Source organism: Copidosoma floridanum, unplaced genomic scaffold (assembly GCF_036245765.1).
Source record: "Copidosoma floridanum isolate Cflo_tuat_1 unplaced genomic scaffold, Cflo_Japanese_pri ptg000014l, whole genome shotgun sequence".
NCBI lineage: Eukaryota > Metazoa > Arthropoda > Insecta > Hymenoptera > Encyrtidae > Copidosoma > Copidosoma floridanum.
Window position 1 is genome coordinate 1,053,463 of NW_028321891.1, and position 15,106 is coordinate 1,068,568.

Consider the following 15,106-nt stretch of genomic DNA (forward strand, 5'->3'; position numbering starts at 1 on the left):
TTAAACCCATGTCATCCAAGGCGAATCAATAACACGTCTGTATACACACGTTATTCCAGCACGAAAATCTACCCGCGAGACTAATCGATTTCTCCACGCATGGGCGCCCTTTTTACGACACAAAGAAGACACAGATGCTGTTACGAGCAGACTCGATGATTCTCTCAAGGACGTGCTCGAACCGAGTGCTCTCAAGCTAAAGAAGTGCGCGTATTGTGGTGTACTTACATACAAAAAAAAAAAAAAGAAGAAAATAAAGAAAAAATATGATGGTGACTGTACCAATGCGGTGAACTCGCGAGTGCACTATACACAATACATATTATATACCTAGTGGTGCGCGAAACACTTGTTTCTTTCATCTGCCGACTGATCAGCTCTACCACCCGCAGTAAGAACAAGAAGCTGTGCAAGTGAGTTTAATGTTGCTTGTTGTACCTACATTTATATACATTTATCGGGGATGGCAGAGCGAGAGAGGGGGGATCGAGCGCTTGTGAAATAATTTTTAGGTAAATTTTTACTCTCCCGTTTTATTTCGTATATTTTACGAGATTTAAAGAAATTCGCGAGCCAACCCCGGGGGGTTTCTTGTTTACGCGTTAATTTTTAACGGTGCAGCCGCACCGGAATTTATTGGCTGCGGCTGCCGGTCTTGGCAAAAACCCCTCCTTTCAAAGTCCGAGCTTCCGTGCGCGTATATCTTATTCATCAAACCGAAACACTTTAGGGATTTCACGGTCGTGCCTCCGTCCCGACTCTGTTCGACAATTATGCATCGGATGGCTTACTTCAACTCCATACTCTGAAAATGTTCGTTGAAAAAATAAAAAATTTCCCTGGTTGGCCCAATTTTTTCAAAAAAAAAAAAAAAAAAAAAAGCCCACCCACCTAAAAGGGACGCTCATCGGAGCCCGTAGCATAAAACAGCGTCACTTGCGTCCGCTAACTCTCCCTTTGACGCGAACACGCGCGCTTTAATTTTTTTTGTTTTAACCGGCGGATGGGTCTCTCATTTTCGCTTCGCTCCAGTCCCTCCCTCCCTCTCTTGTAAATGACAGAGAAAAGCCTTTCCCGTTCAATACCCACACAAATGTTGCTGTGGCTATATCCCTGTACGGATGCAAGTTTGATAAAAATATTGCGAAGCTATACCTATGTGGAAGAGAAAACTCGTGTTCGTACGAAAACTTCTAGAGTTCCAAGTATGGAAATTTTCGCAGCAAAGTCAAGTATAAATGTGGCATGCATGATTCGAGTCGAAAGTTTCGAGGGTGTAAATGCATGCGTATAATATAGGTGCTTTCACACGATTTCGCGTAGGAATTAAAAGTTGTAAAAGTAATACTTATAAATAAATATAGCTCTGTGTAATTGGCGTCTCTATACGTGCCCCCGTATTTTTCGCTCTGCCCGACAAAGTTGTGGATCATTTCAGAGAAGGCTATTCCAAAGCCATGACGATTAAACACACGAGCCTTAGGTTTAATGGATCTCTTGGAAGTGATCGACCAACTAAACATTTAAAAACGTACAGACAAACAGTCATCTAACATTTTCACACTTGCGCTTTCACGCTTCGTCAACTACGCAACTTTTGGTTTTGTTTTTTTTTTTCTCACGCACAAAACCAAAGATCGATGTTACGTATACACAGGAATCCTTATAATTGCGAGGGCACGATTACCCCTCCCCTTCTTTTTTTCATCCACCCACGCTGAAGTTGACTCGCCCGAATTAACTTTGACTTTGGGAGCCGAAGGAGATCCAATGACGAGCGCGGGCCGCTTTTCACCATCGAGGCCTTTCGCGTGTAGACCGGCGCTCCGTGGGTTTTTCCGCGCTTTGCATGAATATACTCGTATAACGAACGATGGACGAGAGAGATCACTTGCGCGTTGAAAGCTCCGCCTGGGAAAGTCAGCCACACGGGGGTTGGGTGTGTACCTTATATGTGTAGGCGAGGAGCGTGCATCGGACGGGCAATGAGCTCCTTGAGCTGCGACAGTTGACGTTTGGAGTTCCGACGCGCCGGAGGGGACGAGGATTGCCGCGAAGTGGACTTTGTATCTGGCTTTTTTAATTGGATAGCTGCACTTACACGGGACAGCAACGCTTCCTCCGAGTAGTCGATGCATCATCGTTTCTTTTTTTTCTCGAATTTTGAGGTTTGCTTTGAACCATTGATAGGACGATATTTTATTTTTTATTTTTTTCTATGAAAATAACGTCTTACCTTGTTATTGTCTGACAATTTCGACATTACTTTTAAGTAAACATCAGAGACTACGCGCGTAAAAGCCCAAAATTCGCTATAGTTGTATAAATGTTCGTGTTCTCGCAACCGCTTGACACAGGTGCTCTTTTAACCTTCGGTAATTTGACGTTGTACACAGAAGGATGACGCGCGAGGAATGATGCGAGTACAAAAAAACGAGTTTTGTTTTGGATTATACCATTTTCAAACCTTTTCATCAAGTATAACGAGACTACATTACAAAATGTCTTAACGCATCATTGACTTTTCGTATCCAGCGATACAAAACATATTTTCGTTGACAAAAAGAGTATATGAGAAAGAAGTAGTTATTAAAAGCACTATAAAAACAAAAAGTAGCAGCACTTTTGACTGATGGGTTGAAATAAATACAACCATTTATTGACAGTGCCAAAAATAAAGAAAAAATGTTTTCAATTAAACCATTTTAGTCACATTCGTCAATAAAAGTATCGAATTTTAATGTCACCGGTCACCAACCAATCTATTTCGAGATGAGAGAAAAATTGTATTAAAAATGTAGAGTTCCCTCATCGCTTTAGTTGGTTCAAACTCGACGTACAAATTTGTACAAATAATCTTTCATGGGGATTTTTTTATGCTTGTTTAATCATGCTTGATATTATTTTTAAAAAAACCTGTAATTATTTGACGTTATGCGCGCAAAAATAATTTAATTAGCGTTACCGCGACTCTCAGTGGGAGCCAAGGGAGCTTTGCATGAAAACCTTAATGTCTGTAACCGCGAGATGGTTACCATTAATTGTGGGTTTATCTCAAACGAGCTTCTTAATTATCACAGTTTTTTTCCCTTTTTCTTTTTCTTTAAACTCATTTTAGCTCTTAAAAAAAAAAATATATATTCACGCCCAACGCCGAAAGCCCGTAGTAAAAACAATGGAGTGCTTATATGCATAAAAAAAAATGAAACTGTTAACAACATCAACGAGCACGGAAAACAGCCGGTCGGACGATTCATTGACCCCCTGGATGTAAAACAAGCTCTACCTGCCGGGGATGGATCGATCAAGAAAATAGTAACGCGGGAGAGATGGAGCGTAACGGGGAACCAAGGAGGTCGTCGCGTAGGCGTAAAAGTGGAAACGAAGGGGAGGGAGGAAAAAAAGTTCGTAGCTCGTGCGAATAAGAAGTTCCGGCCGTATTACGCGTGTGCGATGCGCTCCTGCTTTTCCATACTGCCTCTTTCTTTTTTTTTTCCTCTCTGGAAATTTGTGCACTCCATGCATGCGAAATCGGAAAAGGTGGTTTGCGACGGGAAAACGCCGAGCACGCAGTTACGGAGGCGAATAGAATTGCTCGTCCCTCGCATGCGCGTGTATACACGCGGTGAAGTGGGCAATTTTTACGCCGCGTCGAAAGAGTGTGCAGGTCGAGTGCCTTTTTTTTTTTTTTTTTTTTTTGGTAAATTTGCACAAGGTCTTTTGCGCTTTTCATAGTTGCGAACGATGATTAATTTACTGCTTCGATTTTTACCATAGGAAAACGAGAGACTTGCGAGGTGATCGCGGAGTTGCTAATCGTTCGAAATCACAAGTGTCGGAGCTAAATTTTAACGTCAATATTTTCGACTTATCGCGGTACACGAGGAACAACCGTCAAAAGATATACCGATAATCCCAAAGGTGGTGCCATTCCAACCGTCTGATTTTGCTCTAACTATTTGGGTACTCTTTAATTCTTATATTATTTTTCGAAAAATGTATACGAGCAATGACGTGGATTGAAAAACCAATCCCGCGCGAGCTCTTTGGGATTTAAATTTGGTCGACATCATAGGTTTCTCTGTCGCGGCGCGGAGGTGGAAGCAATCGATTCGTCGAGATGAAAAATGACGCTCGAACACGAGTCCGTTGCCTTGCCGCGATGAATACCAAAATAAGGTTCAGTTGTAGAGTAAATTGGAGAACCCACAATAAACAACAACAACAACAACAACAACAATGATAAATAAAAAAGGACAAAAGTGACGCGTGAGTGATAAAAACATCCGTACTCCCCGTCACCGGCAGCATTGGCTGTCCAAGGTGATTTGACAAGCCAGATTCGTTTCTCTACTCTTCGTGTGTTTTTTTTTTTGTTTTTTTCGACCGTCACTGCGGGCGAGTCGGGGGAAGCGCGCTATCGATCGACCTGCGCTTATCTCCTCCCCCCCCCTACTGCTTACCTCGATTCGCCTTTATCACAATAATTCTTCGTATCGGCGGAAGCACGTGTGCACGTTATTATCTCGAAGGACCGGTTTTCGCCTGTTTTCGACACGTAGAGCGGAATATTTGGTAAAAGTCAAACTGAAATGGCTAAATGCGTCGAAGAGAGGAAAAAACATCTCTTTCGAATGGAACGTGCGTTGATTTTTTTTCACTTGCCAGTGGCGGTTGTAGCTAGAGAGAAAACATACTACTGGGGAAAACGCAATAGCGAGCCCATACGAGCCACGTATAGTATTTACATTTCGCTCTGCTCGTATTTGCAAGTGCACACGCGCTGATGACTTTTTGCATTGACAGAGCCGTACGAATTTTTTTCTTTTCCCGCGATTCGTGGAGGAAAAAAAAAGTCACATTTTGCTGCAGCTTCGTCTTACCTTTCCAACAATTTTTTTCAATCATCTTAGGGAGAGAGAAGCTTTGCTTTTATGAATATCGATTGAAAAATATTTAATTTGAGGAGACTATATGCTTGGATGAATCGTAGTTTTCCGAGCGTGAAACAAATTGTTTCAATTAAAATTATTACCTTCGAGTTGGCGATAAAAATTATTGGGTTTTCGGTAAAAGTACGATCGACTCCTCGTACCAATTTAAATGCAAACGAGTATTATGTACACGACCTCCGCACAATACAGCTACGTGTTGAATTTACGACGATATTATTTCGTGTTATGATTTTCGTTTTAATTAGCAAATTGAGGTGTGCAAATGAGAAGTAAAGAGATGATATATTCTTAGCCGGATGATCGAAAGTATCCTTTTTAAAAGGATAATCAACACACACACTGTTGCTGCCTCATTAGTCGTCAATTAAGTGCAAAAATAATCACTCAAAATTCATGCTAAATGATTTCACACGGATAACTCCTTTTAAAATCTTAATTACTTTAGCATGTCGCACAGTTTTCATAAAAAAAAAAAAAAAATTTTTCAATTATAATTAATCTTAAAATAAAAATTTAACCAAATAAACATCATTACAACCACCTTGGTACTAAATCGATAGTCAATTGTGAAGAGGTAAACAATGAACATTTTTAAAACACGCGTAAAAACCGTCGGCTTATAGGACATCTTGACAAAAACAAAACAACAAAACAAAATAAAAAAACTAATGGATGGCACTCAGCTAGGCAGCGTGAGTTTCACTTTTGCTATGCGCATTTAGAAAAATCCTAAGAAGCATCGAGTAACCCAATAACCCTGAGTTATATGACGTACATCGAGCGTTGAAACCATTTCTCTGCATACATCATTCTGTCGCATCAACATACGAAATGAGACATGAATTCGTTACTCCCCAATCCAAGGCTAACTTATTCAAGAGATATCCCATGGGGGGGTGGGTCAGTTCGGATCATTTGGTATACGGGAAAGTATTGTTCCATGTCCGGAAAAGTGGAAACAGTTTTCCCATGTCATTCTCTCGGACTCTCCGACACAAACAAACTCCAAATTGATTCAAATATATTTTTTACACCCCTACACGCGAGCATCGCACAACGCCATCCCATTCATTTTGCTGGAAAATATACATGATATGGTTATACCGATCAATATCGATTGGTACACCCTGTACATGCATACAAATGAAATAATCTTTTAATCTTAAATATATTACCTAAATATATGTAAAAACAAATAAAAACACGCGTGTTTAATCAGCGTAAAGTGTATAACAATATAACGTAGTAGGTGTTTGAACATCAGGTAGAGCTCGTGACTCTTCGACAACCGCACTGCACAAGCACAATATTAATTGTTATACCACGTGCGGCGTACAACAAATACAAAGCGACTCCAATTACACAAGGTACACACGTTTTCCGTCGCGCCGTTCCACAGCTTATCGTTGGCGCACGGCTAATCGCGGCACACAAATTTTCCACGCAGCAACCCACGAGTGGTGTATTATTTTACCAAGACGCGTTAATGTTTTACCGAACATACGGGTACATCCAAACAGAGGGAGAGAGAGAGCCGCTCATTAACTAAGGCAGTAACAATAACGGCAGAGTTGAGCTTGAAAATTTACTAGTACTTCCGCTCTATGTGGAATTCTCGGGTCACTACGCTGGTGTGTGTACGACTGTACATCGCCTCGGCCAAAATGTACATTGTACCGGGGATTAATCGGAAATTCCTATCGTTGACCCACGAATTCGATAATGCTCCGTGTACACGTATAACGTGCACGGCAGGAGACGGTATACCCCCTATACCACGTACCGGTAATCGAGCACAGAGAAGGAGGATTTTCGTTCCATACGAGCGTGCCGGGATGCTTCCTTCCAAGGCACCTACATACGATTGGACACTACACCCGCACCGAATATTCCTGATGCTGGTATCCACACGGTATGTGATTACGTATATCCACGTCCACGCGATTTTACGAGATTTTAGTGTACCTATTACATGTATACCCACCTACACTTATCAACTTTCAAAGTGACCGTGATCCAAGTAGTTCCAATGCCCTTCTTTATCCTAACTTGATTTCCATCCGGGGCAGCGCTGAAATTTGTCCATCGGAGAGTGAAGAATACCGGAGGAGGTGGTTGTACATAATATATATAACAAGTTACCCTGTACGTTTCAACGAGTCCGTTCTCTCATCAACCGGCCCTTGCGCCGTTCCAGCGCCCTCCGTCCATCACCTGTTTCGATGTATCTTCATCTCAGTTATTCTCGTCCGAGTGTTTTTAGATTTATTTTTCATATACAGGAGGCGCTCAAAGAGAGCTCAAGATTCGCCTTGACCCGCACCTCCTGATGCGTGTTTTATAAATGACCACACGGAGCTTCCAAGATAAAGAGAGATACCTTACGAGCCATCGTGTCTATGTATTCAGCGGAAATCGGTAATCCCAAAGAGCAGGTCTTCTCCCTCGCTCCGACTGTTTTGTTGTTGGATTTCCTCTATCTGTTACTGCGCAACACGAATCCTTACGATTCGTCCATCCCACGTGTCTTTCGAGGCGGAACATTGAAACATAATACATGGGTATTTTTCATTCAAGTAAACACAATTTTTTCAAATAAATAACACAGAGAGATGTACAAATTAACGCGAAGATAAAGCTACGGTGAGCTGCAAAATGATCGAATGGCACACGGCAAATCGCGAGGCAAATCGAACAGTAGGTACACGTTTTGATAATTGGATTTTCGTCCTTGTCGACGTCTGTGCAAGCCCACGTACGTGCTCCCAATGCAAACGGAGGACTATCGTCGCGCTGGAGATTAACGGTCCGTTACCACACAGTACCTGCACTTATACTTCTGTGCGAACGCGCTTTTCCTGCATAAATACATAATATATTGTACAATAGAGAAAGAAACGGTGGGGAACGTTTTTTTTTTCTTTTTGTTTCCCACGATGATCCCGCAGCTTTTACCCTGTAAAATTTGTACGAAGCATCGTTAAATTGTTGTCTCACGCGCGTATGTGGGCGTAATTGTCCCATTTTTTTGTCCATTGTATTTTGCACGTCGAGCAAAGTGAACATGAACTACATTTTACTTCCACAACCTTGATTTTACAACTGTAATTAACAAAAACATCACTCTTTCACTATTTTTCTGTTAATCTTTAAACAGTTTTGTTACTAATACTCATTATTAAGTTACAGCCGAGGCACAATTATGTTCACCCATGAGGTATAAAACTTCTCCATTTTCTTTATAATTTTCAACGTATAATAATTCGATTATCTTAACAGCATTGATCCAGATGTTGAAAAATGAATTTTTTTTTTTTAATTTGCAATTTTTTTCGAGTAGAATGTAGGAGATTTCAACTTTTTCATTTGCCTGTGGCGAAAAAATTGGTTTCTCCAATTTTTCAAAAAGCTTTTTTTTTCATTGGCACAGCTGAAAAAAAAATTTTTTTTAATCCACGCATGTTCCCGTTCGTACATAAACGTTGTAACACAAACCACGAGATCACCCTGATAAACCACACTCAATTTTTCGTCCCAAATTTATTTTTCCCCCTAAAAATAGACGATTCATTTGTAGTTGTACGGAATACCTTGAAGCAGTAGTCCCCAAAAATGGAACAAAACCCTCATTACCAAACGTAATAATCTCTCGCATATGTTTTCCTCCGCCCCAAATAACCGACCTTTCATCCAGTCCCTTCCAGACGTGTGCTCCACTCCCTTTTTTGAGCTTCGGAGTACTATTTTGCCAAAGGGTCCGAGCTTTCGAGTGCACACACGAGCAGTAACGAACCGTGGAAGCAAATTGTTGCCAAGCCTCAGCCGTGCCCTGTACCATAGTGCACACAGGGCGTGGTTTTGCACGATGGATCTGACCTTGGCGTATACTCATTCTCCACTTTTTCGGGGCATGGGGCAGAATAAAAGTACACTCATGACACGTGAACAGATCGATGCGTCGTTTGAGTTTATCATTCGTTTTAATAAACGATAATATAATATTTATTGAAAAAAAAAAAAAAAAAAAAAAAAAAAAAAAAATCTAATATAAAAATCGAAACTCCTATTAATACCACGAAAGCCGGGAGCGATAATTCGTTACGCGGTAGGGTTATACAAGAAGAGAGAAAAAAAAAAAAGCAACATCAATTCATCATCACAGGGCTTTTAATAAAGTAACACTTCAATCTAAGGCGAGGGATAATGGAGCGTTCACCCTTTATCGATTACTTTTTTCCTCGCCTTCTTCTCCTGCCAGCGGTATATAATAACATACTCGTACTCCCTTCGGTCGGCGTCTTCGTGACAAAGTGGAGGCACTACACGGTATTAATATCTCATACACCCTCGGCCATCAGACACAATAATTATTGATTCTTCGTTCAGTCGATTCCTTCCATTTGGTGGTATTTTTTTTAACTTCAGCTTCTTCGCCGCTACACATTGATCATCGATTCACCGCGCAAATAAGTCTATTTTCGTCGCATCTCTTGTTGGCGTGACTCCATAAAATGATAAACACCTTCATCCAAGAGTATAAGCGTACCAAGAGATACAAAAGCTACGACAAAGACAAAAAAGGGGGAAAAGGGACACATTAACGGTATATGTATATCCTCAATAATCCAAACTCAGGCAAGAGATTGGTATAAATTTTTGAGAATACACTTGGTACAGTCATCGCGAGCTGCGGTAAAAATCAAAGCAATGCCCGGTGGGTGGAGAAAGAGCGGAGGGCCCATTTGCTCGAGTGTATACTACAAGTTCCCCGAGGAGGAAGCGCGGGGGGGAGGTGGCTTTTGTGCGCCGCGCGAATAGTCCTCAACGGAGCTTGTGACGCGTGTTCCGTGTATACACAACTTGTTAGGATGCGAAAGACATCGAGGGAGAGGCGCGTACACAAGAGAGAAAAGTATAGGGGCTAATTGCCGATTCAAAGAGCGAGAGTTGTCAAGAAGAGGAGGAGGAGGAGGCGTCTTGTTGCGCGGGCAGTATACGTGTTGGATATACAATGCAAATTCCTACTTGGATGTATATTATCTTATCTTATCTTACTCTTACTAATATATAAAGCAAAGTCGCTAAAACCGTTGTAATCGCTAACCACGAAAACTACTGAACCGATTTTGCTGAAATTTTGCATACCGATTCTTGACACTTCCTAGATGGTATTCTCCAGTTAGCACGCGGGAGACCGTGGTTCGATTCCCGGCCAGTGCGACTTTTCGGGCAAGTACCTCTGTGATTTTCACATGTGCTTTTTCACCACGAGGAGGGTTTAGGCGACCTCCTCTCGCAGCAAAAATTGCCTAATTTCCCCCTACCCCCCTCCCAGTAATTGGGAGGCCTCCCATCCCTCTTCCCTCCCTTCTCCCAAGTGCTAAGTGCCCATAGTAGTGCCCTTATTAAAGGAGCCGCACGTATACGTATAGTGCTCTAAGAGCGCTATAATATATATATATATATATATATATATATATATATATATATATTGTACTTTCGGGTTGTTTATACATACATATATGTATACACGTAGGTATGTCAGTACTCATCAGTACACTTCTCTGCAAGTGTCGTTATAGACGCGGGAGTTCGCTTTGCTGTGGCTTCTCCGGCGTACATTTACTTGCGCTCAGCGACGATGATGATAGAGTATACATGTGTATATACATATATAAGGAAAAGACCGCGACGACAGAGTGGTAATATGGTATTGCTCAAAGCAATTACCACTCCCTGGCCATCCTGTAATTTTACTTTACTGCTCGGTCAATTTCTCTTCACATGTATGTAAGTAAGCTCTCTGTACCGATCGATCGGTTCTTCGAACGTCTCGTAGCCTTTTGTCACCCGTACGAACCTAGCCATTGTCGACGCAAATAATACACAAACATGTGTACACACACACACACACACACACACACACATGTATGACACAGGGGAGCGAAATCAAAGATCGTCGGGCGATACAAACGCGCAAAGAATCACTTTAGCGCTCCAATATGCGCATGAGTTGCCGAATCGACATCGGAGAGAGAGCCAGCCATACGATTGAAATGTCCCCGTCATAGAAGCCGATTCCAATAAGCGCGAGTATGTTTTTTTTTCTCGATAGGCCGAGTCAATATTAGCCGATCGAATCAATCGAAAGCCCCCGCGCAGGATGATTCCCATCGGTCGACCCCCTCATCCCACAATAGACGGTATTTGCCATTATACACATTTCGTATGGAGCACGTGTTGATTGACGCGAATCCGTAGCTTGTACGACGGCCGGTGGTATGGATGATCGCGGAAGCGCGACAATCACGATGAACGATGGGCATTAATATTTTAAGTCCACGTGTTTTCTTTTGTCCCTTGCAGGTGTGTGTAGCCTTTGCGGAAGAGTCGAGGGGAGCCATGTGAGCCCATACCAGTACCATACCTACACTCTTTCGTTGTCCTCGGGCTCCTCTCTCCGCCACCACGAGTCTGCGTCTACAGCTGGACCCGCGAATGCAGTAGCCGAGCGGAAGTTTGGACGCGGTGAGTCGTGCATTTATCATATATCAAACCTATATATATATATATATATATATATATGTACCAACTCTGGGATGTTTCTTACCATCATACAAAAAACACCCAAGCTTTACGTACAGCGCAATTATACACCCAACTCTCAATACCACTGTTGACCTTATAAAGTCGAGGTTGCTGTGTAAGTACATGCTTCATTGTTACCATCGTCGCTATAGACATGCATGCTTGGAGCGTTGCATGTTAGGTGAAAAAAAAAAAAAAAAAAAAAAAAAGCCTTTTTTTACTTATGCGGGAGTTATAATGTGCACAGGTAATGTGGCTCTCGTTTGTGTAAGTATAACCTTTTGTTTCGCATCAAAACGAACAAGGTGACAAGCGATTGGATCCGATTGATCGTCTTTGCCAGAGTTGAAGCTGTTCTGGGCTGGTTTGGGTGTCATTGGTGGCACATTCAGTGTCCCGTGAAAAAAAAAAATGGCTTTTGAGTCGAGCTCGCGGCGACCCAGCGAGGAGTTTTTCATCTCGCGGGGAAATGATAAATATTCGGAAGAGCCGGCGAAAGGAAGGGTTGATGCGCGGGGATTAATAAGCAATTTCCCCTCTGACTTTCTTTCGAGTGCTTCGGCCCGAGGAGAATTAAATTATAAGGCTCCGGGGAATAAACGAGCCGAGATCGGCGGAGGAAGACTCGTAGCACTCCCGAGAGACCTTTTTTTTTCCCTTAGTAATTTATGAAATTACGCTTTCGTCCGAAAACATAAGTAATATTGAAACTGTATTTTACTATCAACGCGAGGTAGAAGGAAAATCTTGTCATATCTTTTTACTTCTTCCTCGCGTTGATGGGCAACATATTATACGTATACTGCTCTCGTCCGATCTAGTTACACCGAGTGCATCAGAAAGAGACGGAAAAAAAAAATCCATCCCAATTGTAATACTTACCTAAATAATAGCGCTTAAATTTTATTTTTTTTTATTTTCGATCGAATTCATTGGTATTGACGTTCTATTGGTTTTGTAAAATGAAAGTTATTAAAAAAGATCACACGTAAAAGAATCTGTAAAAATGTTATAAGTACACGAATATTTTATATCATTACGATGAAGGTCAAATTAAGGCAAAACTATTTTTACTCAGAACCCACGAGTTTTCTACTTATGGAAAAGTTTCGCGTGATGCTGTTATAAAACGATCATTGTAGAAATGATTACTGTATCTTTCACCTAAAGTTCTTACAACATTCTTATTGGACCGAGCGGCGTGTAAAATATTTTTGGATACTTTTTCATCGTGCAAATCAGCGTGATTGAAATTTCACGAGAAAGTCCGCGGATAAATAAAATCTCCGCGTAAAAATCACTCGGTTTCCGGACGGCCAATTATGACTTTACCCATAAAACTAGCTCGATGCAGTGAAATGTGCCAACCGTCCCTTCCTCGTAAACCCGCCCGCATGGTTTTTCAACCCCCGAGCTCTAAAAGCTCCGGCGCCACCCCCGGCGAATCCATACCCCCGATAACTGTCGCCCACGAGAAAGGACAGCCGGTAAATCAATCGCAGCCCTCGGGACCCCCAATCCAATTTCGGACATCGGGTGTCCCCCTTTCGTCGGCCCTAACCGGTTGTGAACGCGGTGGAGAAGCCACCCTACGGCAAGACGGATCGAGCAACTCTGAAGTGGGTAGAAAAAAAAAAAAAAAAGTAAAGCAATCTAACATTGGTAACACTCGAATCAATAAAATCGGGGACACGGTTTCTAATCTTCAAAAAAACACGTTGAGGGGGTGGCTTCTCCTCATGTCCATTTTGCGCGTCGTCGGGTTTCAAGCAAAAACTGTCCGACACGGCTCTTTGGGGGAACTCGAGACTCCACCCAAGATCTGCGTTTGCCTCCGAGATTTTCCCCGGGGGGAACCCAATATACATCAGAGAACATGGGTGCACACCTGATGGTAGCATCGCTGCACCGCCGGATTGAATGTCTCTTGCTTTGAAAACAAATCGCTGAATACATAAACCCTTCCGTTCTTTGAGAGCAGCGTATACAATACACGATATCATCATCACGCGGCATTACTTTACCCGCATAAGTATATAGGTACTGTCATTAGCGAATATAATCCAGAGTATAAAAACATTGGAAATCGATAGTAAACGCAACACCGAGTGCATTTATGCTGTGTACCTATCGTATTAAATTGTGCAATCGCTCGTGTTTATATACCTATACATATACATACAAACGGAAGGTGTTTGGTGGGCGATACCGTTTTTTCCAAGTAGTACAGGTACGCGCTTGGTCAGACGTCCCCGGGGAAGGCCGCTCTAACGAGCATCTAGTAGCCAACCCTCGGGAGTTCCGGTATCGAAAGGAGAGCCTCCTCGCGAAGACGAGTAATTGCACGGCCCTGTCTCCTCCTGTTTTGCAGTCTGAATGTTATTCCTTGTCTCGTCACTGTCGCTACGCGTGAAAATCGTACAAAATTGATCAACGACTCATGAAAGCACTAAAATTTCTTCCTCATCCTTATGCTGCATATATATTCGAGCTATAATATGTATGCTTGATTATTTGACTAAATGTAAGTAAAGTATGCTAATATGGGTCCCAAAGACCCAAAATCAGCTTGATAAAAAAAAAAAAAAAAAAAAAAAAAAAACAAAGAAGCAGGTGGTGGAGATTTTTCAGTCCTCCCCAGAGAAGTACAAAAAGAAGGTCAGTTGTGGGGGGGAGTCCTTTTCTTTTCACGTGAAGGCACGCGCGGGCAGAACCGTCTTCGGAGGGAAGCGAGTATTTGCGTCCCCCTCGACGGGTCCTTTTTTTTACGGGCACATGCAAATGAGCCTCCCATCGATCGCCTTCGACAAAACACGCGTGCGTTGGGATGAGAATATTGAATGGAATGTAGGGTGAAAGTCGGTTTTTTTTTTACTCAGCCCTCGGGCAAAGCTTGTCTCTGTTGTTATTTCATTTCGCGTGTATGTACACCCGAGGTTTGTTTTTTTTCTTTTTTTTTTTTGCCTATTGGGGTACCATTTTCGGGGTTTTCCACGCGTTTAGCCATCAAAGTTCCAAAAGCGCGTCCGTTGTTAACGGAAATTTTCCCACTCGACGTTAATACTCGGTCTACACTTACTTGTGCTAAAATTAGACCGCAAATTGAACTTTGCTCGAAAGGCTGGGCGAACGAGTGGCATTTACGCGACGTGTTCGATTTGTATTCATACGCCGATTGAGTAGTCGAGGCGAATACGTGTAAGTACCGGTCGAACCGTCAAATATACATCGTTTGCGGGTGGAGTAGAGCTCCATTATATGCGTGGACCTACAGTCGTAGACCAGAAGACACGGTATTTTTCAAATAACCCAACTTGCGAGGTTTCGTTAAAAAAAAATGGTATTGGACGCGTGTGTAAAAGTTAATGTCACACACTTATTGTTATTGCATATAATCAAGGATAACACCGAGGAAGGCGAAAATTCCAATATTACTGTTCGATGAGCTTAGGTACTTCCGAGTAAACCTCGTTCCAAGTCTATTAGCCACAGCCCGATCCCCTCGTTGGGATTTTATCGCGTTGTCCAATTAATACTCGGCGCTGTCCTTTCTTATCGCCCGG

At 42.2% G+C, this 15,106-nt stretch overlaps 1 protein-coding gene across 3 annotated transcripts in view; it reads left to right on the forward strand.

Moving 5' to 3' along the window:
• The window catches only part of Syt7 (Synaptotagmin 7), a 140,991-nt gene that overhangs the window by 1,641 nt on the left and 124,244 nt on the right, over positions 1–15,106 (forward strand). For all 3 annotated transcript variants that reach the window (XM_089591985.1, XM_089591984.1, XM_089591983.1), the window contains exons 2-3: positions 60–413; positions 11,322–11,483. The gene's annotated coding sequence lies outside the window, so the exon portion shown is untranslated. The remainder of the gene's footprint in view (positions 1–59; positions 414–11,321; positions 11,484–15,106) is intronic.